Source organism: Podarcis tiliguerta (assembly GCF_965153285.1).
Source record: "Podarcis tiliguerta genome assembly, chromosome: 13".
NCBI classification, from domain to species: Eukaryota; Metazoa; Chordata; class Lepidosauria; order Squamata; family Lacertidae; genus Podarcis; species Podarcis tiliguerta.
Genome location: NC_139546.1, coordinates 47,550,284 through 47,566,761, shown reverse-complemented (window position 1 = coordinate 47,566,761; position 16,478 = coordinate 47,550,284). Strand labels below are relative to the sequence as shown.

The window sequence follows — 16,478 nt, the reverse complement described above, 5'->3', positions numbered from 1 at the left end:
TTTTTTCCAAAATTCGGTCACACTAGAGTGTGACCAAGGAACAGAAGTCAGGAAGAGGCTGTGCAGATAGCAGACGAGATTCCCCCCCAAAAAAAATTCCTCTAGGGGGGTCCGTTCTGTTTTGTCTCATAGGAGTGAACAGTGCCCAGGATGGTTAGAAAATAAAATGAGATAAGAAGACAATTTCAGGAAGCTGGGTGCCACTCCATGGAGTCTCTCCCAGCCCTGCCTGAAAGTGACAGAAATTGAACCCGGGATCTTTGGCACGTGGAGAAGATGCTCCACCATGTTTGTGCTTGGTATCTGGGAATCAGGGAGGGGAAAGATTTTCACAGCATGGGAGAGGAGCGTTATCACCTGCTAACAGGCTGCATGTTGGAAAGTCTTTGTCAAGGGCAAAGGGAATATTTTATGTGCAACAGAGCATAAATACCAGCATACAATGTTGGCTGACCCATTTTTAAAGGCTTAGGATATGAGGTGCAAGCGCACTACTCCTCTGATATCTATTTGGGGCCGTGTCCTTGAGCAATCAACTCCCCATCTATTGTTTTGCAATGGCGGCAGAATTCGCACGCATTTCCAGATCTGTCTTCACCCCGCCCTCTTCTCTGCCAAACCCTAAAACGTCTGAGGGGTGGGGTGCGGGGAGAAGGTAGCCTGCCATCTTTGGCCTGTGTTTCTCAAGCCGGCGGAACCGGGGCCTGGTTCCCTGTTTCTGTTGCCACGGCAACGGGCGCCATCTTGAAGACATTGATAGAAGACTATTTGTAGTCTTTTGACATAAGGGCAGAGCAAAGGGCCCTGGAGTGGGCTGAGGGAAGGGGACAAAGACCATGGGAATTTTCCCAAGGGCTGGGGCAAAGTATGTAGAAACCAGCCTACCGTAAAATTAAAAATTATTGCCCCCCTCACTTTTCCCTCTGGCCCTGCCAAGTCACTGGCATGCGGCCCCCGAAAGATTGCTCAGATCAGAATGCGGCCCTTTGGCTGGAGAAAAAAAATTCCCCATCCCCACTGTAGCTCCTATTCAAGCTATACAGAACCTGACTCGCCACCCCAAATTCCATAGGGCAGACCCACATACGCCATACCCCATCTAGGCCCACAAAAGGCCAGCTTTGGATGGGACATTGGGCGCAGCTCAGGGAGATTTGGGTTCGAATCCCTTTTCAAACGTGAAGTTCACTGGGCGATGTTGGGCAATTCACACTTCCTCAGCTGCACCTACCTCACAGGGTTGTTGTGAGTACAAAATATAGAAAGCAGAACAGAAGACACGTTAAGATTAATTTCTACCTTCAGGGGTCCTGGGATAATGCTATATTGTTGGCTCAACATCACCCTTGGTGTAATAAGAGGCTCAAAGAGCTCAGATTTAACCGATCAATTCAGCCCCGGCCAGCTCCTACTTTACCGCCTAGCTGGCAAAACTTGCCCCCTATGCCCTCCCCATCTCTTGGACCAGCCTACAAAACTCAAAACTCATTGCCTGCCTGCCCCACACAGCTCCCACCTGCCCATTGGCTTTGTGCAAGAGGCTCCTGCGCTGCCACCAGCCCCACTGTTCCTATGTGGGGCTGCCCATGGCAACTTCAATTGGTGCAAACTGCAGCAGCCACATTAGCGGCTGGGCTTCCCTGTAGATCTCAAAAGCCCCTGGGCCCAATTCACCGTGCTCACGTTGGTGTTTAAAGCCGTAAACGACACGGGCCCTGAATACCTGAAAGACTGTCTCCTTCGCTACAGACTCTCTCAGGTGTTTAGATTGGCAAAGAGGGGCAGCCCTCTTTCTTGTTCCAGTGCCCTCACAAGCTCTGGGGGGTGGCAGCCCAGGACAGGGCCTTCTTTGTGGCAGCCCCTAAGTTGTGGGACTCCCTCAGAGAGGTGTACCTGGCACCCTCATTGTATGGCTTTTGGCAAATGCTGAAGATGCACCCCTTTATCCTGGCTTTCGGCACTCAAAAGTGCGTAATTCTTGACCCACCTTATTTCTGTAATGGTGGGTTGTTTCAAACTGTCTTTCATATTGCTTTTTAATTGTAACTCACCCTGGGACCTTAGGGTAGAGGGTGAAAATAATGATGATGATGATAATAATAATAATAATAATAATAATAATAATAATAATTACTTCTGATGGTGGGAAATAGAATCAGACTCTGCCAAGTGATCCTGTGCACAGTCCAAACCAGCGCTAGAATCTCAGCTTCAAGATCTCTCCACAATCTCCCTACGTCTGCTAGGCCTGACCCGATGCCTGCCTTTCACTATCACACGCCAATTACCGTATTTTTTGCTCTATAAGACTCACTTTTTCCCTCCTAAAAAGTAAGGGGAAATGTGTGTGCGTCTTATGGAGCGAATGCAGGCTGCACAGCTATCCCAGAAGCCAGAACAGCAAGAGGGACTGCTGCTTTCACTGCACAGCGATCCCTCTTGCTGTTCTGGCTTCTGAGATTCAGAATATTTTTTTTCTTGTTTTCCTCCTCCAAAAACTAGGTGCGTCTTGTGCTCTGGTGAGTCTTATAGAGCGAAAAAAACGGTATTTATTGAGTTCAAACAGGGCTGAAAACAGACCCGCACATAATAAATGAAAATACACACACACATACAGACATATTAATAAAGCAGAACTGACCCCCGCAAAAATACTGTTTGGGGTTTGTGGCAAAGATTGGCCTCTAACATAAATGTTTTGGTTTCAGAGGATCAATCAATGCTTGATTTTTAAAAGACGTTTCTAGCCCTCATGACTGTAGTGGGGCGTTGGGGGTGTGAAGCTTAGAAACGGGTTTCTACTGGAATCAAAAAGCTAAAGAAACAAATGATAAGCATGCATCTGTTTGCGGTCTGGGCAAAGGAGGGAGAGCTGACTCTAAGAACTCGCTGGACTCATGCTACTTTTCTTCTGACGTCTTCCCTAAGGATCGGGAAAGGCAAATGAGAAGGGCAGGAGGAATGTGGCTCTCTGCTTTTCTGTCAACGAAAACACGACTCCCAGCTGATACAACACAGAGTAGAGTCCTTTCTAGACTGCACCATTTCAGACTGCAAGCTTGGAAAGTCCCAATAACACCCCCTCACACCTCCCTGTTCTTAAAAAATGAGCACATCAGGGGGAAGCATTCTAATCTAACCCCCTCTTTTGCTTGCAATATTTTCCCCCACAATGGGGAAAGCATTCAAACAGATGATTCCCCCATCTGTAGTGCGAGTGGTACAGTCCACCATGGATATTTCTGCAATGGGTTTGGTGACATTGACACTGCTGTTTGTTTCAGTGTGCTCAATCTCTGACACAATAAACAGGTTCTGGGGCTAAACTCTGGCTCAGATCGAGCCTCTCCTCTCCTGAAGCATCTCGCATTACGACAATATTTGAAAACCATCATCTGCATTGATTAGCAAAAATATTCTGCTAATTTCTCTCAGGTTCCTGAACAATGGCTCCTCTCGTGAATCATCTCACCTTACGAGGATATTCAAAAACCATTATCTGCATTGATGAGCAAAAATATTTTGCTACTTACCGTGGGCTGATTAAATTCAGCATCACCAAATCAACAGACTCATCAGTGCTCTTTTGCTGCAAAATATATACATCTACCGTATTTTTCGCACCATTGGACGCACTTTTTCCCTCCTAAAAAGCAAGGGAAAATGTGTGTGCGTCCTATGGAGCGAATGCAAGTGTAAGCTGCTCCCCTCCTGTTTTCCTCCTTCAAAGCAATCACAGAGGAGGGAAGGAAAGGGACCATGGATCCTCCACCGCTTGCGACTGCAGCGGATTCCCTTCTCCTGGGCTCCCTTTGAAGCAGAAAAGTGGGAGGGGAGCAGCTTACACTTGTGTAAGCAGCTGCTCTCCCACTTTCCTGCTTCAAAGTGGAGGGAATCCAGTGCAGTTGCGAGCAGAGGATCTATGGCTCCGCTTCCTTCCCTCAAAGCAGGGTGCGGGGGTGCAGGGGGGAAAGAGGGCAGGAAATAGAGGCCGGGCAGGAAGACACAACCACACTTTGACCACTGAAAGTCCACCTCAGCCTCCCCAGATTTCCACTGAGATGGCCAGGCTAATCTCGATGGCCATAAGTCAGGCTCAGCATTATTAACTGGACTTAGATAAGCCATGGTTCCCCTTCCTACCCTCCTCTGAGGCTCAATTTAAAGCAGCAAAGTGGACAGGAGCCGCCCGCTTTGCTGCTTTAAATAGTTTAGTGCAACATTTGATTCAGAATATTTTTTTCCGTATTTTCCTCCTCTAAAAACTAGGTGCGCCCTATGGTCAGGTGCACCCTATGGTGCGAAAAATACGGTACCTAGATCTGTATACACACAAACATCATGGATGAGAACAAGGCGAGTGACACGCATCGGCTCTCTGCCCCAAATGTATAACATGCTCTGCACTGAAATATCATACTGGTAACCCAAAAAAAACTACACCCTGCAACATTTTGAAGCCTGCTCAACTCTTGAGTGTTTCTCCACCACCAAAGAATCGTGGGAACTGTAGTCTTCTGGGGAGGCTGAAAATTCTTCCCTAGCCCATGTCCATCAACTTTTAGTTGCTAGGCACAGCTATTAGCTCTGAAACTGGTCTAACATCTGCAAACATTAACCAATCAGAAATCCCCAAGCATGTTTTGCGACTGGTCCAGGTCCAATTGCGACCACGTGGTGATCTATGGAGGGCAGGTTGGCAACCGACCTCTCCACCTGGCTGGCACGTCCAACTTCCTTAAGCAGGAAAGCAGAGAAGCTTATTTATTGTGTTTATATCCTGTGTTTTCCTCCAAGCGGTACATGGTTCAGCCCCATACTCAGTTAATGCCTACAAGGACCCTGTGAGGTAGGTTAAGGGACTGTGAGTGGCCCAAGGTCACCCAGTGAACTGAGTGGAGATTTGAACCCTGATCTCCCAGGTCCCGGTCCGACACTCTAACCACTACACCACACTGGCTTCCTAGAGTACTTCTGCAATGGGAACACTATACAGTGGTGCCTCGCAAGACGAAAAGAATCCGTTCCGTGAGTCTCTTCGTCTAGCGGTTTTTTCGTCTTGCGAAGCAAGCCCATTGACGGAGTAGCGCTATTAGCGGTTTAGCGGCTATTAGCGGCTATTAAAGGCTTAAGGGATTAGCGGATTAGCTGCTAAAAGGCTATTAGCAGCTTAGCGCCTTAGAAAAAGGGGGTGGGGAGCGGGGAAAAAATCGCAGGAACTCGCAAGACATTTTCGTCTTGCGAAGCAAGCCCATAGGAAATTAGTTTTGCGAAGCACCTCCAAAACGGAAAACCCTTTCGTCTAGCGGGTTTTCCGTCTTGCGAGGCATTCGTCTTGCGGGGCACCACTGTACAGTGGTACCTCTGGTTGCAAAAGGGATCCACTCTGGAGCCCCGTTTGCAACATGAGCAGAATGCAACCCACGTCTGTGCATGCGCGGGTTGCGATTTGCCGCTTCTGCACATGAGCATGACGTCATTTTGAGCATCTGCGCATGCGCGAGCGGTGAAACCCGGAAGTAACCCTGTCCGGTACTTCCAGGTCGCCGCAGGACGCAACCTGAAAACGCTCAACCTGAAGCAAATGCAACACGAGGTACAACTGCATAAATTAAGTAGGTATATAAATATGAAGAAAGCAAAATGTCTCTTAAGAGAAAGCACCATAACCAGACTTCTACTTGCCACCTTCTCTGAAAAGGAGCTCCCCCATCCCCAACATGAAATTCTGTTTAAGCTATAAATGTTAAAAGTGGAAATTGCAGCCACTGTGCTGCTGCTGAGAGCTAAACCATGGTTTGGCTCAACGTGCCGCCTGAACCCAGGCTTGTGGTTTGTTTTGAACCGCCACAAAGCAAGAACCACAACTAAACAATCCCTGACCATCCAACCTCTGCCACCTTCCGAGGTCGCATGTTCCACCATGAATTGCTCTTCTGGTCAAAAAGTTCTTCCTAAATTTGGTGGGAATCTCCTTTCTCGTGATTTGAATCAAACTGGCTCGACTCCTACCCTCTGCAGCAGCAGGAGACAAGCTTGCCCCCATCTTCCATGGGGCAGCCCCTCAAGAAGAAGAAGAGTTTGGATTTGATATCCCGCCTTTCACTCCCTTTAAGGAGTCTTAAATCGGCCAACATTCTCCTTTCCCTTCCTCCCCCACAACAAACACTCTGTGAGGTGAGTGGGGCTGAGAGACTTCAGAGAAGTGTGACTGGTCCAAGGTCACCCAGCAGCTGCAGGTGGAGGAGCGGGGAATCGAACCCGGTTCACCAGATTACGAGTCCACTGCTCTTAACCACTACACCACACTGGCTCTCTCAGATATTTGAAGACGGCTCTCATAGCGGCTCTGTCTTCTTTTCTACAGGCACCCAACTACCTCAACCGTTTCTCCTAAAGACCTTTATAATCTTGGTCTCCGGCACACGTTCCAGCTTGTCAATATCCTCCTTAATGCTAAGCTACAGTTCGGTTTAGCGGCATATGCAAAGCAGCTCTGTGCCGGTCCTGAGATTCGCAAAGAATTTACTTCGGCTGTCGAACACCTACTACCATACAGTTCCGATGCTCAGGAAAGAAAGGAAACAGAACTCCAGCCCAGATTAAGAGGGGAAGTTCCTCAGTCCCATTTACATAGGCTCAAAGCATGACAAGATCTCTTTCTGTACTAATTTGGCAGTATTTGTTCAGTTGGCTGGCAAGTTGCCTTTCCAGTCCAGCCTTTCCAAAGGACTCGGGGAAGGTTAATTCTACCCAAAAGGAAACCAAAATGCCACGAAAACAGCCATCACTGAATCACAACCGCAAAGAAAAGGCCCAATGTGTTGAGGCGTTCGAGCCAGGCAGATTTGTGAACCAGCCAGCCTCGCGCCCATCATACAAAAAGCTTAAAAACATGCACAGTGCTTAACTCTAGTTACCAAGCACCAGCCAAAAAAACAAGGAACCAAGGCAAGGACGATGATTACGGTTAGTGCTAACTATGGTTTGTGGCCTTAAACGAACGCTCAAATGCACAGCAAAACTATAGCACAGGTTTCTAAGCCCTCGATGACGGGCACATGGAGATATCAGTGAGAGACCAGCTTATCGCCTAAAAACCGTATATACTGTGGTTTGCTGGAATGCTCAACCATGCAAACCATAGTTTTGAAGCCCATTGCAAACCACAGTTTCACAATCCAGGTTGGTGGGCGATCCTTTTAAGCGATGGTCTAGCTAGGCATTCAGACAAGACACTTAACCATAGTTACAGAAAACAAGCCAGAGTTCGGCTGTTTCCAGTCCATCAGGTCATTATAAGAATTTTGTAACTAAAAAAAATCATGGCTTGCTTTTAGGTGCCAGGCAAAACCAGACATTTGGTCCTTAATTTGAAGGGTTCCTAGGTATGTCGGTGGCTTCTCTTTATAATTATTTGTCAATGGAGTGGACCTGTCCTAATACATACAAGCATTTTAGACTTTCTTTTTATTCTTGTTATTATATTTGGCATTAACGTCTCGTTTGTACGCTGCAAGATGCCTTGGGAAACATTCAAGTGAAAAGCCAGATAGATATAGATATAGATATATATATATATATATATATGAAATTCACTGATCTTTGTAAACTGCTCTGGAATCCTTTTCCAGCCAAAGAGAAGGCTAAAAATGCTTCAGATAAAATAAATAGGCATTATTTCTTCTGGATAATATTCCTGGAAGACATTCCGGGTCAGACTTTAATGGATCTGTAAGGCGGAGACCCTAAACAGATTTATTACAGAAATGAGCCCTACTGAGGTCAATGGGACTTACTTCTGGGTAAAAATGATTGCCCTTCAAGGCAACTCACCCGCCCAAAACACCTCTGTCTGTATTTGGGATAATCAACCATTGGCCCGCCAGATGTGGTCGGACTACAACACCCATCAGCCTTGCCCATCAGCCATGCTTACTGGGGCTGATGGGAGTTGGAGTTCACATTCCCCACCCTGCTCTGCATCCAAGATGGCTGAATCTGGCATTGGGGCAAAGCAGAGGAGGCAGTTTTTGGGGTACGTAGGATCCTAATGATTAAAGACTTCCTACGCCAAAATGAATATTGGGGCTTGAGGGATTTTATTTTGTAATTTAAACTGAGTTAAAATAATTCTTTTTACACACACGAAACCCCCGGAATTGGCGTGGGGTAGCATTTTCCACCTGGCACTCTGATGAAGTGAGTGATTAGGAAGCAGGAAAGGGGCAGGGGGGGAAACTGAAATTCTAAAAGGGCACAGGATCAGACCCGAAAAGGGGTCCTCTCCACGCACTCTCTGCGTCTGGACAATTATAACGTGTTTCGCTTTAAAGCTTTTGGAAATTGAAAATAATTCTCCTTGATGAAAATTGTCTCTTAGAGTTTATTAGGGCTGAAGACTTGATAGACATGATTAATCAAGTAATTTATTAATCACAGATTAAAACGTGGGGTTTTAATCAGATTTTAATCAGAGCTGTCTGGGCAGGCATCTTTGGTTTGTAAGTCATCTATGACTACCCCTCGACTCAAGCAACACATCTTAGATAAACTCCGAACCAATAAGGATCCACCGATAAATTGGCTTGTATCTATATTGCACAGTAGGTGTGCTGCTGAAGCCTCCAGTTCTGATTGGCTGAGCTTCTGTGATGACACGGAATGCTTTCAGGTGCTCCAGGTTCTATGGGGACAAAGCTATTGGAATGTTTGTAGGTTCGGTTTCTGTGAGGGAAGGGAAAACTAGGAGTTTGGCTGCAATTTAAGCCTCACAACGGCCTTTGGTCTGAGGATAAGGAAGATATTATGGAAAGCATAGAAGCCCAGGAACCCAGAGGTAAGGTGGATGAAGAAACAGGTAAAAAAACCAAAACCAAACAGAACAGAACAGGAACACAGCAAGAAGTTGGGGGAAGAGAAAGAAGCTTCAGCAAAATGGAAGAGAAAATAGGGAACAAAGAAGGAGCTAACAAGAAATGGGGAGAAGGGCTGAATTTAACAAATTGATATGAATTAACCACCCAGTTCTTGGGATGCTGGTTTCTAGTTGATTTTAATGGGACACATTTGACTGTGCACTGATCATATTAATGATTAGTGCAAGGCCATTATCTTCATCAAAAAAGTTCTTAATTGGTTTGGATGTCCTCCTCCCTCTAAACCACCTGGAAAATTATAGGTTGTCAGCTCACTTTTTAAAAAATGTTAATTAAAAATATTTAAAATGAGGAGGAACATTTTAAGAGATTTTTTTCTCTTTTTGAGCCACAAAGGTCTTGGAAGTTCTCTCTTTCTCCCCTCGCCCCTCATATACATTTTAATTTGTGCTAGCGTTACAGCAGGGGTAAAAGTAAACCGTTTCCACCCCCCGAGCCCCACTAGAAGAGGGGGGCAAAAATTGAAACAGGAGCATCCTGAAAACAAAAATGTTTTTATACGGATCTTTAAGAAGGCAAACCCTGAAAGCCTCAACAAATTTCTTCAAAAATTAAGGTTCATAATTCCGGTTTTTTAACACTTCATTCCTTCCGCCGATAAGGGCTGACTGTTTCTATGGAACCATTTGTAGCCAAACCACGACCCCATAACCAAAAACATCAAAGCTACATTGAACAGCCAAGGTGGCTTCCATCGGCCTCCCATTCCACCAATCTGAACAAACCGTTCGCTCAGCTTCTTGCTATGGGCAGTTGAATAACCACCATACCCATCCTACGATATGCCCCACCCAACATAAAATGCAAACATTTATCACGCCAGCAACCCCCCTCTCCCAAAACTGCCGGAGAACCCACAACTCCTATTCCTGGAGGTTCAGGAGAAGAAATTTCAAGTCTATACCTTGTTGGTCCACGAAGAAGGTTGGTTGAAGACTGAAGATCTTCCGAGCTCCTGGTCTTGACCTGCAGACATCCGTTCAATGGTGGCAGATCGATACGGCTGAGAAAGAGAAAACAGACAGATAGATGGAAAGGAGCAGGAGAAAGGAAGATGTCTACCCGACCGAACGCCGCTCGGTCTGCCCCGTTCCCCGTGCGCCACGTCTTCCCGTGCCCGCAAGGGTCTCCGCCTGCCGCGACGAGGCTGTGCCCAGGCAGCAGGGATGGCAGCGACTTATCATTCTCCTCTGCTTCTCCGCCGTTTGCCGCAGTGCCAAGATCAGCGACTCTGTTCACGTGCCAGTGCGGGTGATGCCAGCCCCAACCGGCTTTGACTCGGTGCCAACTTCAGATGGTCACAGGTGTGCCAGTCTGAAAAGAGGGAGAGGGGCTGGGTGAGGAGAGACAGAGAGCGAGAGGAAGAGACGTTTAATACAGAACCGATCTGGGTGCCAATAATGCCCGCGGCACGATGTGGCAGCTGCCCTTCCTCTCCCCCACATGGCACCCCCCAAGTTGAACCCACCCCCACACTTGCCCAGGCTTTTATTTCCACGTCTGCCTCTCTCTCTCTCTCTCTGATCCCATTCTTGTGTCAATCCCGGTCTCTCATCCCAAATGCCCGCAGCTCCGCCCGGGTCCAACCTAGATGCCCGTCACCAAAGCACCCACCCGGCTCCATCTCCTCTCCCTTCCTTCGCCTTCCTCCTGCCCCTTCCATGCCTCCCCACACCTCGCCACCTGCCAGCTGCTGCCAAACGGAGAGAGTGGAGCCGGGGGGCACGGTGCCAGCACGCGAAAAGCGCCGCACACCCTCGCACACATCTCAGAGAGAAAGAGAGAGATTTGCACGCGCCGCGCCAGCCTCCACCCTGGTGCCAATCCGTTCGCTCTGGCCCTCTCTCTTGCCTCCCATCTCCCTGCGGGCACAGCCTTGCCAGCTGCTGCTTGCTGCTTTGCCTGGTCCTCCCCCCCCCCTTTCGCTGTCATCATGCACTAACCTGGCATCTCACACTCAGCCTCCCCCCCCCCACCCGCCCTACACACCAGCACCCCTGCCCGGTTGGCATTAAAGCTGGCGAGCGGAGCGAATGCCGCAGAGGGAAGGGAGGGTGGCAGGGCGGGCGGCTGCTCTGTGCCAGCTGTCATCGCCCCTCCCCCGTGCAGAATCGCTTCGGGTATCGGGCTGGCATATACCACCTCCTCTCCTTCCTCTCCACACCCCCCCACCACACAACCTCCATCCTTCTGCCTCCCCCTTCCATCCCTGCGCTTATCGTTCGCTTTTTCGTCCTATCCATCCCTTGCTTCTCTGCCCCCTTCCCCTCGTCGCTCGCTCTCCTTCGAAACCCTCGTCCTCCACACTCTCATCCTTTCCCCCCTCTTTTCCTATCACCCTTTCTCTTCCTCCCCTCTTTTTTCTTTCTCTCTCTCTCTCTCTCCTTCATACGGTGCCAACCTCGTTCCAGCACCCATTTCCAGTTATGTCCTGTGGTGCAGGTGCCAGCCCGTTATGCCAACCACGCGGGGGGGGGGGGAGAGATACAAGGGCTTGTGCGTATGTGTGTGTTTGCATGACCAAGCCTGGCGTCCCTTCCGGAGACGAGACGAAACACACACACACACACGGACACACAAAACACCCGATTCCTTGGGCTTTCGTCGCGCCCACCCTATCCGCCGCTGAAAGTGGCACGGTGCCAACCCAGGAACAACCATCTGTGCCCCCCGTCTGCAGCACCCCTCCCCCCCCGCCACCGCACTAATTGGCAGCTGAATTAATTAAATCCTGGATGCTAATTAACATTCCGACGGTGCAATGGTGGGGGAGGAAGAGGAGGGGTACAGAGGCAGGGATCTCCGGCGGGCATCGAGGCGGGGGGGGGAGTGGGCAAGGAAAGTCAAGGATTTGGGGGTGCCATTTAATGGGGGGGCAGGAGGTGTTTTGTCTCCCCCCCCCCCAAATCTGGGAGGAAAGTAGAGTGTTAGGAGGGAGCAAGGATAGGACCTTGAAAAGGAGGGAAGCCAAAAATCAGAAGTAATTATAAATTGTGTTGCAAACATTAAAAATAAATAACTTGGGGTTTGGTGTCCAGAGATTTGAATGTAACCAATATTCCTCTTAGGGAAAGTTTTTTTTTTTTTTTTTGGGTGGGAGGCAAGGGCAAGATTATTGGCGAACTGGCAAAATATGAACATCACGAATTCAATAACGAGAGATATCTGAAATGGCAAGGAGGGACACTAAAAGAGAATCGAAAGAGCTGAAACACACTTGCTCCCCACTGAAACCAATCACAATTGCACAAAAAAATCCCCAAACTCCAAATTTACATCCCAGGAAGAAAGCAAAAATTGGGTTTGGTACCCTTTGTTTTTAAATGGTGCAGTTGAGGACAAACTGCCCATAAGCTAAAGTCAATTGCTTGCCACCTCTGCAGATTCCACCAGTGGAGTTCAGTGCCTTTCATATTCTCCACAACTAATATCAATGGGTTCTTAATGGGCTTCCTTTAGACTGAACCTCACCTTGAGTCTGTGGCGCTCTATCTGCCGCAGGGCCACAACTGCTTTCGATGGTGATTCGAAGGTCAATTTTCCTTCATCAGGGCTAGAACCCCCACCCTTTTTTTAAACACTGGACTCCAGAAATTTGATCAAACTCTTGTGGTCCAGTTCTATGAGATGGGAGATAAAATGTATGGGCTATATGCAACTAAACTGGGCTCAAGAATAGACTCCCTGCAAGAAGAATAGACTAGAGGAGGGAGAAAGGTTGTTTTCTGCTGCTCCAGAGAAGCGGACACGGAGCAATGGATCCAAACTACAAGAAAGAAGATTCCACCTAAACATTAGGAAGAACTTCCTGACAGTAAGAGCTGTTCGGCAGTGGAATTTGCTGCTGCCAAGGAGTGTGGTGGAGTCTCCTTCTTTGGAGGTCTTTAAGCAGAGGCTTGACAACCATATGTCAGGAGTGCTCTGATGGTGTTTCCTGCTTGGCAGGGGGTTGGACTCGATGGCCCTTGTGGTCTCTTCCAACTCTATGATTCTAATTAACTGAGTCATGTCCATTCATTCCAAAGGATCGCAAATGTTGGAAACAGCCCCAGATTTCAGTTCAAATGCTGCTAGAACTTGCCTGCCCAGAAAGAACTTTCTTGTTGGTACTCCAGTGCCTTTTGAAGACTTAGTTGTTAGAGCAGCTGTTCCATTACATTTGATTCGTTGGGTTCTGGGTTTTATCTGCTGTTCTGTCTTGCTTTTAGATTTCTTCCGTTTCTTTTCTTTCTTTAACGTTAGCTGCGATTGTTTTCCATCATTCCGAGATGGGAAGCAGAGCTGCTCTATCCTCTGAGATCAGTGATGTTGGGTTCTCCTCTCCAGGTGGTTGTTAGAAGTGTGAGCAAAGCCACTTAAACAACGCAGGCGGTATCCAGAGAGAAATGAAATCCTGATCATGCTTTCCGGAGGAAAACTGCATAATTTGAGGAGAAACAAAAGTAGTTTCGTTTTTCTGACTTCAGGCCTTGTACACAGCAGAGAGACATTCAACTAAACATACAGAGGTAGGGTTCCCTCAGAACTACACAGCCAATCAGAGCATGTGCCACTTACTAGAGATCGTGCCTTGCTATGCACCCACCCCCTCTTCGCACCCACCCCCTCTTCGTTAGCTGACTTGCCGATGACAAAATTAACCCTTAGGTCACAAACTGAATGGTCCCTGCTTCAATATTTCCAATAAGAAGAAATTCGTAACTAAGAACTAGTCCCGGTTTGCTTTTTCCCTGTTCTTCTTCCCTTCCCCTTTTATGCAATGTCTTTTAAAGATCGCAAGCCGGGGGGCGGGGGCTGTCGTATTACTGATCTTTATAAATCAACCTTGTTAAAAACGCTTCAAATAACGAGTGCTTGGATTTTATACGGCCAGTCGCGTCTTTGGATGGAAAGGTAGGGTACAAATTTGCTTTTAAAAATTATTACTCACTATGGTTTACTCTGTAGAGGAGACGCAGCTTCTCTATAAGCCACGATGCAAACAAACCACAGTTAAGATTAACCATTGTTCGGATGACATGGGGCAGCCTGAGGTTTCTCTGAACGTCCAAACACCTTCCCCCAACCTCTAGACGTTTTGGAGTACCATTCCCATCAGCCGCGGTAGTTGGGACAGATGGGAGTATTACTCCCAACCATCTGGAGGGCACCAGCTTGGGGAAGATTGCACTAAACTACGGTTTAGTGTTATGTCCAGAGTGGGCTAGGTTGGCAAAGATGCCTATCACGCGGCAGGGATTCTGCCATTCGAGAAAGCCCCGCACCCAAGTCAGAGTTCCTCTAGTCAGTGGCATCATAGAATTGTAGAGTCGGAAAGGGTTCCAGGGGTCATCCAGCCCACCCCCCATGCGATGGAGGAATCACAGCGTTCATCTTAAGATCACAGATTTAAGGTGCTGGTTTTGACCTTTAAAGCCCTTCAGGGACCCTCATACCTACGGGACCGCCTCTCCTGGTATGCCCCACGGAGAGCCTCAAGGTCCATAAATAGCAACACCCTAGTGGTCCCGGGCCCTGAGGAAGTCAGATTAGCCTCAACCAGAGCCAGGGCCTTTTCAACACTGGCTCCGGCCTGGTGGAACGCTCTGTCTCATGAGACCAGGGCCCTGCAGGATCTGATTTCTTTCCACAGGGCCTGTAAGACAGAGTTGTTCTGCCTGGCCTTTGGCTTGGAATCAACTTGATCCCCTTCCCCTCTTTCCTTTTTCCTTCTGTGATGGAACTCCTATTTGGCGACTTCCTGGAATTTTCCCTGGCCCACGTAGGACCAGTCTGGATAGTTGGCCTTGGTGAAGATTTGACGTTTTCATCCCCCCAAAATTTTTGATTTGAGTTTCTACTGAAATGAGGCTGCATTTTAATGTTGTATTTTAATCTTGTTTTTAAGTTGTATTTTAATCAATTGTTTTTATACCTGGTGTTAGCCGCCCTGAGACCAGTCTTGGCTGGGGAGGGCAGGGTATAAATAAAATGTATTATTATTATTATTATTATTATTATTATTATTATTATTATTATGCAGGGCGCCTCTATCCTAAGCAGCCCTTTCCACAGATACTACTTCACATTTCTGTGTGGTCCAGAGCCAAGGAAATTCAGCCAGGATACACCATGCTCAACCATTACAGGACATGGGTTCAGTTTACCCCTCCTTAAACACCAAATCCCACAAAATCACAAGGAGCCGCAAGCAACCCAAGGCATTAGATCCATTACCAATGTTAGGCCAAAAAAAGGGGGGGTTCTATTTATGCATCCTAGCAGCACAAAAAGCACCATTTTTATTACTTAAACAAGGCAAGATGGCACAATATGGAGAGTCTCACAGTATGAAAAATTGTTCTTCTTGCGCCATTCCGACTTCCGCTATTTATCCCCGAGTCGCATTGTAATAAATCTCTCGCAGCGGAGATGGATGCCTGAGTCGTTTTATTTTTCACACTGATGCTGCTTTAAGTATTGCGACGATACGTGCTTCCATATAAAAAGCAGGGGTTGCACCGTAGACACATCTGGGATTTTTGAGCAAGGGCTGCGGGCACCCACCCCGGTGGGTCTCTTTCCTTCTCCGGATTGAACTGTATTACGCACTTCGCTTTCCCAAGGGATCTGGGTAAGAGAGTTTACCAGAGCCTCGAAAAGCACAGAGAGATGTAATAGGAAGTGGAGAAAGAGAGTCACTTTTCCAACTTCCTCCTTCAGGTCAAGGTGGGAGGAAAGTAACCATTCCCAGCAGGGTATGGCTCAGAGGTTTCATTGGCACCAGGCTAAGATTTCAAGGGTGCCACGTTGGCAACCCATGATTATGGGTAAAGGTAAAGGGACCTCTGACCATTAGGTCCAGTCGCGACCGACTCTGGGGTTGCAGCGTTCATCTCGCTTTATTGGCTGAGGGAGCCGGCGTACAGCTTCCAGGTCATGTGGCCAGGAGGACTAAGCCGCTTCTGGCAAACCAGAGCAGCGCATGGAAACGCCGTTTACCTTCCCGCCGGAGTGGTACCTATTTATCTACTTGCACTTTGACGTGTTTTTGAACTGCTAGGTTGGCAGGAGCAGGAACCGAGCAACGGGAGCTCACCCTGTCGCGGGGATTCAAACCGCAGACCTTCTGAACGGCAAGCCCTAGGCTCTGTGGTTTAACCCACAGTGCCACCTGCGTCCCTACCCATGATTATACCATGGTTTAAAATAAATTAATAATAATAATAATAATAATTATATATATATATATATATATATATATATATATATATGCAGGTTTTGGTGTCCTCGGGTGTCTTCCCGTGTAAAAGTTGGGGTGTCTAGGCGACGTTTCGACGAGGTCTCACTCGTCATCTTCAGGCTGGTGCTTTCGGCTTCTTGTTACTGGAACAGAGCAGGATCTCAGTGTTTGAGTTCCTATAAATACTGTTGAGGAGGTGTGGTGTATAGCCTCCAATGTTCTGGGCAGAGAGGAGGTTCCCAGGCTAGTGTGCCTTTTCTTCTTTTGTTCCTTAATTACTTGAGGGATATCTTGAGTGATTTCTTGAGTGATTTCCT

At 47.7% G+C, this 16,478-nt stretch overlaps 1 long non-coding RNA gene across 3 annotated transcripts in view; it reads right to left on the bottom strand.

The window, feature by feature from the left end:
- LOC310663228 overlaps window positions 1-16,478 on the bottom strand; it is a 44,070-nt gene that overhangs the window by 23,948 nt on the left and 3,644 nt on the right. Inside the window, exons 2-3 of one of the 3 annotated variants that reach the window (XR_014504405.1) lie at window positions 13,021-13,356; window positions 9,844-10,272 (exon numbers count right to left, since the gene is read on the bottom strand). This is a non-coding gene — a long non-coding RNA (uncharacterized lncRNA). Of the gene's footprint in view, window positions 1-9,843; window positions 10,888-13,020; window positions 13,357-16,478 lie in introns of those variants that run through there. The other 2 variants (XR_014504407.1, XR_014504406.1) reach the window with 2 other exon arrangements.